This window comes from Lissotriton vulgaris, chromosome 8 (genome assembly GCF_964263255.1).
Source record: "Lissotriton vulgaris chromosome 8, aLisVul1.2, whole genome shotgun sequence".
In the NCBI taxonomy this organism is placed as follows: Eukaryota; Metazoa; Chordata; class Amphibia; order Caudata; family Salamandridae; genus Lissotriton; species Lissotriton vulgaris.
Window position 1 is genome coordinate 898982249 of NC_141696.1, and position 12535 is coordinate 898994783.

Consider the following 12535-nt stretch of genomic DNA (forward strand, 5'->3'; position numbering starts at 1 on the left):
GTCACCGCCCTCTTGTGTCTTTTCTTGGCGGTATTTTATAGGCTCTGTACTGTTCACGTGTCTGGAGCTAGGAGAAAGGAGCTGTATGTCTATGGACTGCAGTTATTCCCCATGTTCGCTCTACTCCTGTCTGTATCTGCCTCATTTGACAACTATTTGGAAAACCGAGGCAAATGAGCTGGGCATCTTCACAGGTAGGCTAAAATGACTGACCCATTCTAACTGTATTTTAGGTCTGCTCGATACTAGGATGGAATTATGGGTGAATCCAATATAAATTGATATGGGTATGTCTATGCATCGCGCGGAGTTCTACTATCTAAAACTGCTGAAGTAAGATTTGTGCGTGGATTGCCTCAGCTCACCTAACTGAGCAAGTAACACACATACGTATTCAGTCTTTTAACCTCAACTGAAATTGCTCCCATTATTAATCTGTGTGGGATTTAACTAAGCGGCAGCAATTATGCAAACAGCAATACTTCATTCCAAAAATTGCCCCGGCAGGAATTGTTGTCCGAAAAGCAACTGGACCCTCAGTTTATTTCTTCTTTGTTTTGTCCACAGCATAAATTGTTACTCCTAGGACGATGATTCATATATTTTGTCAAGTCTTCAACCCACCAGAAATTCTGCTGTTAAACCACCTAATTGCTTGTCTAAGTCCTCCGTCTGCATTTTAAGATATCGATCTCTGAGTCAGACTTTTCAAACTCTTAGCACCAAGCAGGTGCCCAGTGTATATTTTCGTATGTAGCATGCTCTGTGTAACTGCATTTTGTCTGACGATTCTCTTCCCAAACTTGAATACTTCACGTTTTATTTAACTTTTAATTGTATATAAAGAGTCCATTATGATATTTTAAGTATTCAGTAGTATTTTTTGTGCGAAAACTAGTACATTAAGACTACTGATATATAATGAATAATCTTTTAAGACTAACAGCATGCTAATCTAACACTCATGCTTTAATCTTGTAGTCTTCAATTGCAACCCAGAAACACAAACCTTTAAATGCTAATTTGATTACTACTAGACTGTGAGAAATACTAAAGTACTACTAAAAAAATAGTTATATTTTGTGTCCGTATTGTTTGCTTTGAATGAAAATATATGGAATTATAGATGGCTGACAGTGAGTAATGCTGATGTTTTAAACCAAGCTACATCCGCTACGCTTTGCCTCTAGACATGTTGATCCCTCGCAGACTGTGCTGACTCTGCCCCTCCTGATTCTGAAACTGACCAACGCAGTCACCACCAGTCTCTTCTCTCTGTCTTATGATGTCTGCCCTGCCACCATTTACTTCGGGCCCTCACCCTCACCCTCACACCTCCTCACCCACACACACCCTCACACCCTCTCACCCTCACACACACTCACACACACTCACACACCCTCACATCCTCTCACCCATCCTCACACACCCTCACTCACCCTCACACCCTAACCCCCTCAACCTCACAACCCTCTCACCCTCACTCACCCTCACCCCTCACACCCTAACACCCACTAACCCTCACACACCCTCACCCCCTTACCCTCACACCCCCTCACACCCTCTCACCCTCATTCACCCTCACACCCTCATCCACCCTCACTCACCCTCACACCCTCAACCCACCAACCTTCACCCCCTCCCCCCTCACACCCACTCATCCTCACACCCCCTCACGTCACACCCCCTCACCCCCACACACCCCTCACCCTCTCTCGCCCACCCTCACACCCCCTTACACTCACATACCCTCACCACCCCTCACCCTCAAACCCCCTCCCACCCCCACACACCCCCTCACCCTCACACACACACCCTCACCAGCATAGCATAACAAAACATAGCATAGCATAACAAAACATAGCATAGCATAACAAAACAATGCATAGGATAGCAAAACACAACAAAGCATAGCATAGCATAACAAAACACAACAAAACATAGCATAGCATAACAAAACATAGCATAAAAAACAAAGCATAGCATAACATAACAAAGCATAGCAAAACAAAACGTAGCATAGTAAAACAAAACATTGCATAGCATAACATAACACAACAAAACATAGCAGAACAAAACATAGCATAACATAACAAAACATAACATAACATAAAACAAAGAATAGCAAAACAAAACATAGCAAAACACAACTAAACATAGCATAGCATAACAAAACACAACTAAACATAACAAAACATAGCATAGATAACAAAACATAGCATTGCAAAGCATAGCAAAGCATAGCCTAGCATAAAAAACACAACAAAGCATAGCATTGCAAAACAAAACACAGCATAGCATAACAAAACATAGTATAGCATAACAAAGCATAGCATAACAAAACATAGCATAGCATAACAAAACATAGCATAGCATAACAAATCAAAGCATAGGATAGCAAAACATAGGATAGCAAAACAAAACATAGCATAGCATACAGCACCACTCTGCACCACCACAGCATCACTCAGGGGCACCACAACATTACTATGCGCTACCACAGCATCACTGAACGCCACAGCATCACTTGTTCGCCAACACAACATCACTCAGCGCCACCACAGCATCAATCTGTGCAACTATTCAGCAACACCTGGTTCAAATGTGTTCTCTCAATGTTTCAAGCTTTATTACAAATGTAACAAAAGATGTTAATATTTCACTTCTGTACTTGGATTATTGTCACAATAAAATACACTGAACATAATCTTCACAAAAGTTATTTACAAAATGTTAAGCTATTGCCATTATGATTTACAATAACTTTTATTTTAAGTATTAATTATTGGAAAAAAATTAAAAGCCATTGTTATTTATAATATCAATACATGTAAGTCACGTAAACACAACACATATTGCATTACAAATGCTATTGGTGTCACATTTGCAAAGTTATAACTATTGGCATTGTAAATGACAAAGCTTTTAATTTCGCTATTTTCAAAAACAAAACATAAATAAAAAAATTGTCATTTACAATACTAATACCTCAAACTTTCTTAATGCGAGACCTATTGCATTGCAAATGCTTGTTGAAGTTACAATGGCACCAGCAGCACTGAAAACACGTTCAGAAGACACGCTTGCGAGTAGGCAAGACAAATAATTTAGAGCCAGCTTGATGATCAGTGGCCATTGACCCCTTTTCCCAAACCAATACAGCAACGGGTTGTGATCAATGCAGACCTCTTTTGTTTCATCCAGATAGGCCTGCACCATCCACTCAACGTCATCCAGGGCTGCTCCACTTTGCGTACCTTCTATGGCCTTCGCATTAGCACTGGAAAGAGCAAACCCTTGATGAGTTATCCAATCCGCTTCCGACAATATTATGCCTGGGCCTGGTGCAGGTGAGGAGGATGATACGGTTGCTGGTGTAGGTAACAGCTGTGAGGGAAAGTGACTGTCTTCGGCCACAGAAGTGGACCTTGACGCCGGATAGCCTGCTGATTCAGTAGTACTTCTGCTGGTTCCTTCAATTTCCTGCCGCTCTTTTTCCAACCGAGTGGCTGACAGAGCTAGCCAATGTTTGTACTTTGTAACATCTGCTTCAGTAAAAGGAATGAATGAATTCTTTGCTAGCCATCGCCTTTTTGTACCGTGGATCCAGAATAGTGGCACAAATGTAATGTTTTTCTGTATGTATTTTTTTAAGCCTTTCATTGTCAACTAGGCGGGTTAATAAGCTCTCCGCCAACGGATATGCATCTTGCTTGCCAGTATCATTTTTGAACGTTGAAGACACAGCCTTCAGTTGGTGCTCTAGCATGCACAACAATGGGATAGCTTTGCCCAAAGTACAGTCCTCCCTGCTGACTTCACGCGTGAAGACCTCAAAAGGAGGAAGCATTTCTGTCAGGCTTTTAACTAGGTCCCATTCATTCAACTCTAGCCTCATGTCTTTCATAGAAGAACCCAGTGCAAAGACATACTCATTGATTACCAACCACTGCTCAGACAGACGCTCAAGCATGTAGAAGATTGAGTTCCAACGTGTTACCACCTCCTGGATGAGTCCTCTGACTGGCACTCTAATTCATGTTGAAGTTTCCTCCGCTGCTTCCAGGCCTTAAAAGAATGGCTGAAATGTGTGCAGATTCTTTGGCAGGTGGTCAGTAACTTGGTGACTGTGTTTTCTTTTTTCAAGAAATCTTGAACAACAATGTTAATACTATGCGCCAAACACGGCACTCTGAAATAGCCACCATCATTCATGGCCCTAACTATATTACTGTCATTATCCGTGGAAACATAAACAATCATGCGCTTTCTTGGATGCAGCCATTCAAGACCTTACTGTTAAACTCCTCCAAAATGTTTACTGCAGTATGAGATTTCTCCATGGCAAACATGGCTACTGTTGCATGTTTCCGACTATCTTAAAAAATTGTGGCAGTGTCAACAACACCTGCAGACATCTTTTCTCTAACCCCTGCAAAAGAGACCCAGTGTGCAGTGATGCACATGTAATCAAGGGCTTGGCAACTGGTCCAAATGTCATGTATGTCAGGTTGATAGTGTGAACAGCACTCTTCTGCAAAGCTGCCCCAATCACCTCCATCACATCTTTATGTAGTGCTGGAACCGCAACTCTGGCAAAATAGGACCGGCTAGGAACCTTCCATTTAGGGCAGACTGTTGCCACAAATTGTGGAAAACCCACCCCTTCCACGAAAGAAAAAGGGAGAAGGTCCAGCGCTAACATTTTAGGCAGCATTGCATTATGAAGACGTGCTGTTGGGTGGTTGCGTTCCAATGGCACCTCCAACCAAAACCGTTTTTCATATGTAATGAGGATGCAGACCTTTTCAACCCAGTTAGGCTCATTTATGTACTTTTTCACATTGGTGTCTCTACCAGACTACTGTGCCGCCTTGTTGTGGTTGGGGTAGAGAAGGGTGTGGGTGCTACCACTGCAGTGCTGCTGCCAGGGGTTCTGTGTGTACCAGAAAAAATGTCTCTCGGTTGTTCACCGCCCCCCTGCATGATCATCTCCTCTTCGTCATCAGATGCAATATCAATGTCTACATTTGGATTTGTACTTTTGGCTTCCCGAATCTTACTTAGGTTCACCTCCCACTGGATAGTGTGGTGTTTTTGGAGATGACCTCTCTGGCCTTCGGTACCATAGTTGGTACCAAGCTTACCCCGACTAACTACAGTTTTAAAAATCGAACAAAGAACTAGGTTTTCAGCCTTTTTGCTAACACTAAAGAAGTCCCAAACTAGGGAGTTGAGATGTCTGGTGGTGGTGGTGGAGGTGCTACTTTCAATGCCAGATGAAGTGGAGGATGGACGTGGCCGAATTTGACTCTGTTGTGCACTTACAGTTACAGCACCACTACTTGAGGTAACAGAGGTCGAGCTGGATGAGGTCCCTGACTCCCTGCCGGCCCTTCTGAAGAGAAAATATGGCAGCTGTAGGTTGTGTTGGTGTAGTAGTTACCTGTGTTGGTGGTGGTATACCAGTACCACGCCGCCCACATCCCGCTCAGCAGCAATTCGAGATAGGGTCAAAATGTCTGTCTGCTGCATGCCTGCTGGGGCTGGAGTGATGACTGTGATGACTGGGTCGTCATCATCAGACTGTTCATCAGCAGCAGAATCCACCACTTCTACTTCTTGTTCGTCGTCATCACCTATAAGGGAAAGCCTTGCGGAACCTTCCTTTTAGGCTTAGCTACCTTTGTCGTGCTCAGACTGCATGGTGGGTTCCAATCATGATCAAGATCATCAGAAGGAAGGGGGTTCGAAGAAGAACTTGTACTAGCCCTCCTTGACCTTTTTCCTGCAAGACAATGGATCATCAGGAGGAGTGGCTTGCTCGGATGATACCTCCACTTGAATCTAGATTTCCTGATGTGCCCCTACGTCTGGAGGAACAAGCATTGTGGGCAGTTGTGCCTCTCCATGTGCCTCTCCATGCGCCTCTCTATGCACCTCTACTTGCACCTTTACTTGTGCCACTACTTGCGCCTCTACTTGCGCCTCTACTTGCACCTCTACTTGCACCTCAACTTGCGCCTCTCCTTGCTCATCTCCTTGCGCCTCTCCTTGTTGCACCTGTGGTTGTCGTTGCGGCTGTGGTTGAGCACTCATCAGATGAGTTACAACCTGCGTTGATTGGATGCTACTTTCTTGCGATGAGTCAACACCAACATCACTGGTCGATGGTGATTGAGCACTTAAAGTGGCTGCCTCTGCAGCACTAATGGCCTTGGGCCTAACTTGGCGTGGTGGTGGCACTGAGACCAATGAAGCTGAGGTGCTGCTCCCAGCTTGGTCCCCGGTGGACACCGCTGCTGCAGGCGTAGTTTTTTGTTTCCCAAAGAAAGTGTCTGTGGGTACACTAGTCTCCTTGGTAAGTGGCGCCACTTGCTTCTTCTGCTCCTTCTTAATGGCAGTGGCACTGGCAAATTTCTTGGTAGAGGAGCTCCGGCCACCTTTCTTTGGGCCCATCTTCTTAAGATGTCAGAAGAACAGCAGGCCGCAGTTGCACAAGTTGCAGAGTTGTCTGTGGCCACACGTGACGTCACTTGATGTTGTGCTGCACACACCGCAGCAGGACTTCTTCCTGGCACTGATGATGAACAATGAGGATGATTTGTGGTTCTCTTTGAGCACTTAAAAGAAAGGAAGCCAGAGGAACATCAGTTAAATAAACGTTGCATATGTTGTGCTTCAATTAATATTTGCAACTATGCATTTATTATTATTACAACACACCCAAAAACAGAAAGGCCACAAATAAAAATTGCAATTATTTTTATTTCTAATCAAAAATGGATGTTTACATTAATAGAAGAGAGACAACACAGAGACAGTTGTTTCATGCACCTCTGAGTACCCCTGGGCATAAGGATTGAAAGGATGCAGACTGGGTGCAGGCCTATGGCACAAAGCACACTGCCTGGCTTCAAAATGGCCCCTTGACCCCCACCCACATGGCCAGGCCCTTCCTGGACCAGGCCTCAAAATGGCCCCCACCCACAACTCTCGCAGTGCAAGATGGTGGGCCACTATCACGTACTCACGGTCGAAAAGTAACGCGCGATCACGCAGCCAGATCCAAAATGGCGCAGCGCCTGCAAACCGGGAGGAAAAACAACTTGGCGAACTCAGAATCATGGTAAGTCAATGCCACGCACGCGAGATTGTATTTTTGAAGCGCGACCAAGCAAAAAATTCCACCAGCTTGCAAATTTTTTGACAAGTTCGCGCAATTTGTGAACCGCGAAATTGCCAAAAATGTGCAAATTCCATAAGCGGAATGGATTTTCAGCCCACACTTAGTCAATAAGCCCTTTGTGTGAGAGCAGCGTCCAGCCTTTACAAATGTAAGTGAGTCAATCCTCCCTTTCTCCTAGCACATGCAGCCCATTCAGTATGCCAATGAATGCAGGTGCAACCTTTCCTGTGTGATGGCTGTCTGGAAAGTATGCACGAGCCCAACTGCCAATCTACCCTAGACATGGCTAGGAGTTAGGCTGCAAAGCACGAAGAGTCATGAGCACATAAAAATGACCCCTTTATAAAAGTTTAAACAAACATATGTTACTTCAATAATGACTTTGAACTTTCATTCTTGTTCTTGGTCACTATATTTAATAACAGTGATCACCTTTATTTCTTCTTCTTTTTTCTTTACAATAATTTTAGAAAAATCATAATTTATACATGACACATTGAAGTACACAAAACATACAATGCAAACATCTCAATGCTGTTGAGTACTAGGCCTGGGTGGTAAATTCCGTTCCGCTCGTGGAATTTGCGGAATTTGGGTAATTTTGCGTTCTGCGGAGAACGCGAAATTGCCCAGAATTCTGCGTTCCCTGACTTCGCGAAATTTTTTGCTTGTTTGCGTTCTCAAATTGCGTGTTTCGATATTTCCTTCAAGCATGCAAACAGCAACCACAAACAGGAAAAAAGCATAGCGAGCAAGCAATTCCGCGTGTTCGTGGAATTTCTGCGTGTTCGCGTAGATTTTTTACCGTTTCGCTGAGATTTGCATAACGCGATTACGCAAATTCCGCCCACCCCTATTCAGTACAATACATTATCACCCGCTCCACACATGTTAAGATGCAATTACAACGACATATCATTACAAACCAACATACAACACAAACAAAACAGTTCCGAATTTTAATGCCAAAGAGGAAACATTATTTTTCTTCCAACAGTCCTGAATGGGCTTACTTAACCAACCCCACAGTGCCAGTCTGATTAGAAACAAATGAGTGGCCTTGTAACTATTTAATGCCATCCACCTACGTTCCAACACTCATTCATATCCTGCACTTTTGACTGAGGATACGGCTGTGCATTTCGAACCCTTCACACTTAAAGGTTCTCATGAGGACTCAGAATTGGTGTGAACTAAAAAGGATAATACAAACAATCAAAAATTGGTCTAAATGGGAGGGTTGACCGCCTCCTAAAGGATTTGATCCAGGCACCACATTATTTACCTCATGTGTATTCGATCCGTGCATCATAAGCACCTATTGAATGCTCACCTCGATGAACCATTTTAACCTGAAATGCCCAAACACCACTTATTAATTCACTGTGTCCATTTGTGCTCAAATAAGTTTAATACTTGGTCTCGATCAAGACAACTACTTACTCTAAACAACTTTGGTTCTTCTTTGAACTGCAGTCAATCTCCATTAATGGGTTCCATTGAATGAAAAATAAGCATTCTGTACACTGGGAGAAGGAGGCTTCCATAATCTGAAATGCATTAATACACCGATCTTACTATTTGCCCGTTGTAGCAACTCATTATCAACTACCTTATCAACTAAAGCAGTGTTGCAATGGCTCATTATAGATCTCTGTGTGTCTGTGCAGGCATATCTCTTATATTCTGCAAAACCATGTTTCCTCTTGGCAACTCACAAGGAGACTTAAATCAACCACTGCTGTTGATTGCAACCGGGAGATTACATATCCCACAATTTAGTAAGTACTACAAGCCGTTACTACAGGCCGTATCCACAAGCTCCCTACATCTCGGTTGACACGCTCAATTAGATGGCTTTGTAAATGGTGGCAGTCTGCTTCAAACACACAAAAGTATGATTAGCCGCATGGTTAACCTATCACATTGTACACATTCGGTTAGATGACTCTGCACTGATTGGTCGATATGACCCCAAAGGACAAACGTACTTTCTGCACCTATGAGTGAGCCATTGGTTTAGTGACATTCACTTCACTTTCAAACTGGAGCATTCTATCTCCTTAGTGGTTGATCGAAATTTCCTTGCGAGCTGCCAAGAAGATACATGGTTTTGAACAATATAAGAGATATGCATGCACAGACACACAGAGTCGATAGTCTGTCACTACCAGTACATGCCACACAATGAGGGCACATGTCCTAACTTTTACCTACAATGCACCCTGCCCATATGGCTACTGAGGGCCTACCTTAGGGGTGACGTATATGTAGTAGAAGTGGAGTTTCAGGCTTAGCAAGTAACATGGAATGTCAAGTCACTGTGGCAGCAAACTGCGCATGCAGTCCCATGAGTGGTGAAGGCGTGAGACCTGTTTGAAGGCTACTTCTGTGGGTGGCTCAAGCAGCGCTGCAGGACCACTAGTATTATTTAATTTACAGGCCCTGGGTACTTGGGATACCACGGTACAAGGGAATAACGGTTAAATTAAATATTCCAAACAGGTGTAAACCAATCATCAATCAAACCAAGTTTAAAGGAGAGAGCTCATGTACTTTAGCACTGAATAGCAGTGGTAAAGTGTCCAGAGTCCTAAAGCCAAGATACACAGGTCAGAATCCATACAGGAGGAAGACACAATGTTTTGGTATAACCCTGTAAAAAGGGCCATGTCTAACAGTAACCTTATCTATTGGATGGGTCAGAGTAATAAGGGAGACTGATTAGATGACTATTGCATTATTCTAGTCTGATGAAAACCAGTGAGTTGATAAGTGACTTGACAGTGCTGAACCAAATAGGATTTTTGTATCTGAATTGCTGTGGCTTTGTTGGTGATGGAGGATTACATCTCCATTGATGGAATAAAGAGAAAGCAGAGAGTCCTTTCTGAAGAGGTGAATTTTAATATGTCAAGGGGAAATGAGATGATGAAGGTGAGGTGGTTGAAGAGGAGGCAAAGAATAGCCTTTCGGTTTGGTGGAATTAAGTAGAAATGCCTGGAGTGCCACTCTATTATGGATGACTGTGAGACAGAGATGCATCCTCTTAATAGCTGTTCAATTACTGATCCCACCTATGACAAAATTCATTCGCTTTATGTGTCGCATATAACCGTTTATCACCGATGCAAAGAATTAAAAATCCAACAGCTCCATGGATTCAGCACAAGGACACTGATTATGAAGTGAAACATAATGGTATAATGGTATCCTAATGAAGGCACAATATTTTGTTGTATATAATAAACTGTAATCTAGCAGAGATGTATTAATGTAGGGCAGGTAACTCTGTATATGTTCATTACATGGTATCCTCTTTGTACCACTGACAACATAAAACTGCTTTTTGATTGGCCATATCCATGAAAGATAGTGTGCTTCCAAGACCTCTGTAAGAAAGTGGATTATGAGTTCAGGTGGATGATAGTCCACCACAAATAACAATGTCAAAAATCATGATGGTTCCAGTAAAGGATTCAGTCATTTAAATGTGAGGTCAACCCCTAGTAGCTAGGGACAGACTTAACGTCAGAAAATGTGTAAAGCATTTACAAGTTGCAAAACAGTTAAAAAGACAAACAATATAGGTTTCACTCCAATTTATGAATATAGAGACAGAATTGATTAGCAAAATGATGCCCAAAGAAAATCTAATAAGGGGAACCGGAGATATGAAGTTTTAAATTTTAAAATAAAAATAGGACCAAAAAGTATTAAGTGCCACCCATTGCCAGTTGCTATAGAGTATGGGTTTGATGTAGTCACCAGCTTTGAACCAGTTGGAAGTCTTTACTTTTGATTTAGCCTCTGAAATAGATTTCAAAAATCCTCAGTGAGGTAAGGTAGCAGGCTGTTGATGAGAAGGGCTTTACACACAAGGTGCAGTTTGTCAAGCTGTTGGCATTTGGCTGGATATCCCTGTGTAGGAGAAATTCAAAATTCACATCCAAGAACGGTCCCTCACTGGACGGATACTTGTGGTGCATTCTACAAGTGAAGATTTCTATGTTAGGACTTAGTCACTTTTGTTTAGCTCAAATTCCTCCAGCAGTGCAGGGCTGCAAGCTGTAATCAAACATGGAACTATGAAGATGGATACCCTCCCTGTGACTTCACACTGAAATGGATTTGCTGCTGTACAAAAGCTCAGAGAGGGAGCAATCTGAATCTTTAGAATGACGGTAACACACCTTTATTGAATGACTTGGCAGGATCGTCCCGAGCTCCCAGAGGTCTTTGAAGCAAAAAAGTTTCAAAGTGGCAGGTTTCGGAAGTTGTTAGGATCGGACACTTTGATACAGTCAAGGGTCACAGGACCTTTGGAACAACACTTGGGGGTCATGACATTTCAGCAGAATCTACTAACAGGGCCCAGGGCACGTTGATCTTGAACTTTTCAGCTGGGCTCTTCAGGAAAAGAGTCTTCTTACAGCTTTTTGTGTCCCTGCTGTTTAAAAGAAGGTAATGCGATTGAACCTTGAAACCCACTTCCTTGTCCCTGGTCCAGCCTTTCACAGGTCTTAACAGCAGATGCAGCCCTTCTTCATTCTTCCACAGGTCCAGTAGTGTACTGCAGAAGGTGCCCAGTGGTGCTACATGTATGCCTGGCATTAGCCTGTGGGTGGGGGTGACTCCTGGCCTCTCACTAACCAATAGGGAAAACGTTCCCCGGGATAGCCTTACTGACTTTTGGAGCCGTTCCTATGTGCCCTACTGCAAACAATCCCAACATGTTCCTCTTACTAAATCAAAGAAAATGTGACAACCTCTCCTATGTGGTCACTTAAAGTCAATTCTGGGGCAGCTCTTCTCCCACTGGAATTGGTGCCTGCCTCACAAAGAAAGTTCGCTAATATTTACCTCTAAAAAGGTAGACCTCTTTGAAGTTGATAAAGTTCATGTGCACAGCCCTGCACAGATAACCATCCTGCCAGAGAAACAAAAACACCTTCCAACAACCAAGACTTTTGCTCTGCTCTGGGAGCAGTTTTCGCACCTCATCCAGTGGACTATTCAGCTGCCAGGATCTCTGGTGAATGTGGGTTCAGAAGTTTTAGACAGGAAAAAGATAGCTTCCTAAAAGTAAAGTTTTCTTAATATTTATTATAATTGGATTTTTTGCATTAGATTGGATTTGAAATTGCGAATAAAAATAGTCTTAGAGTTAAATTTCTAGCTGTTTCCTAACCAGAATTATTAATAAATGTAGTAATGTAATTAGTAGTAATGTAATGGGTGTTTTCACTGTAAGGACCTGTGTAACGGTACATTTCCTGCTTTTACATACTGTGCACCCGCTTTAAGGCTTAGACGACCTACATAGAGAGTGACCTTTTAATTTGA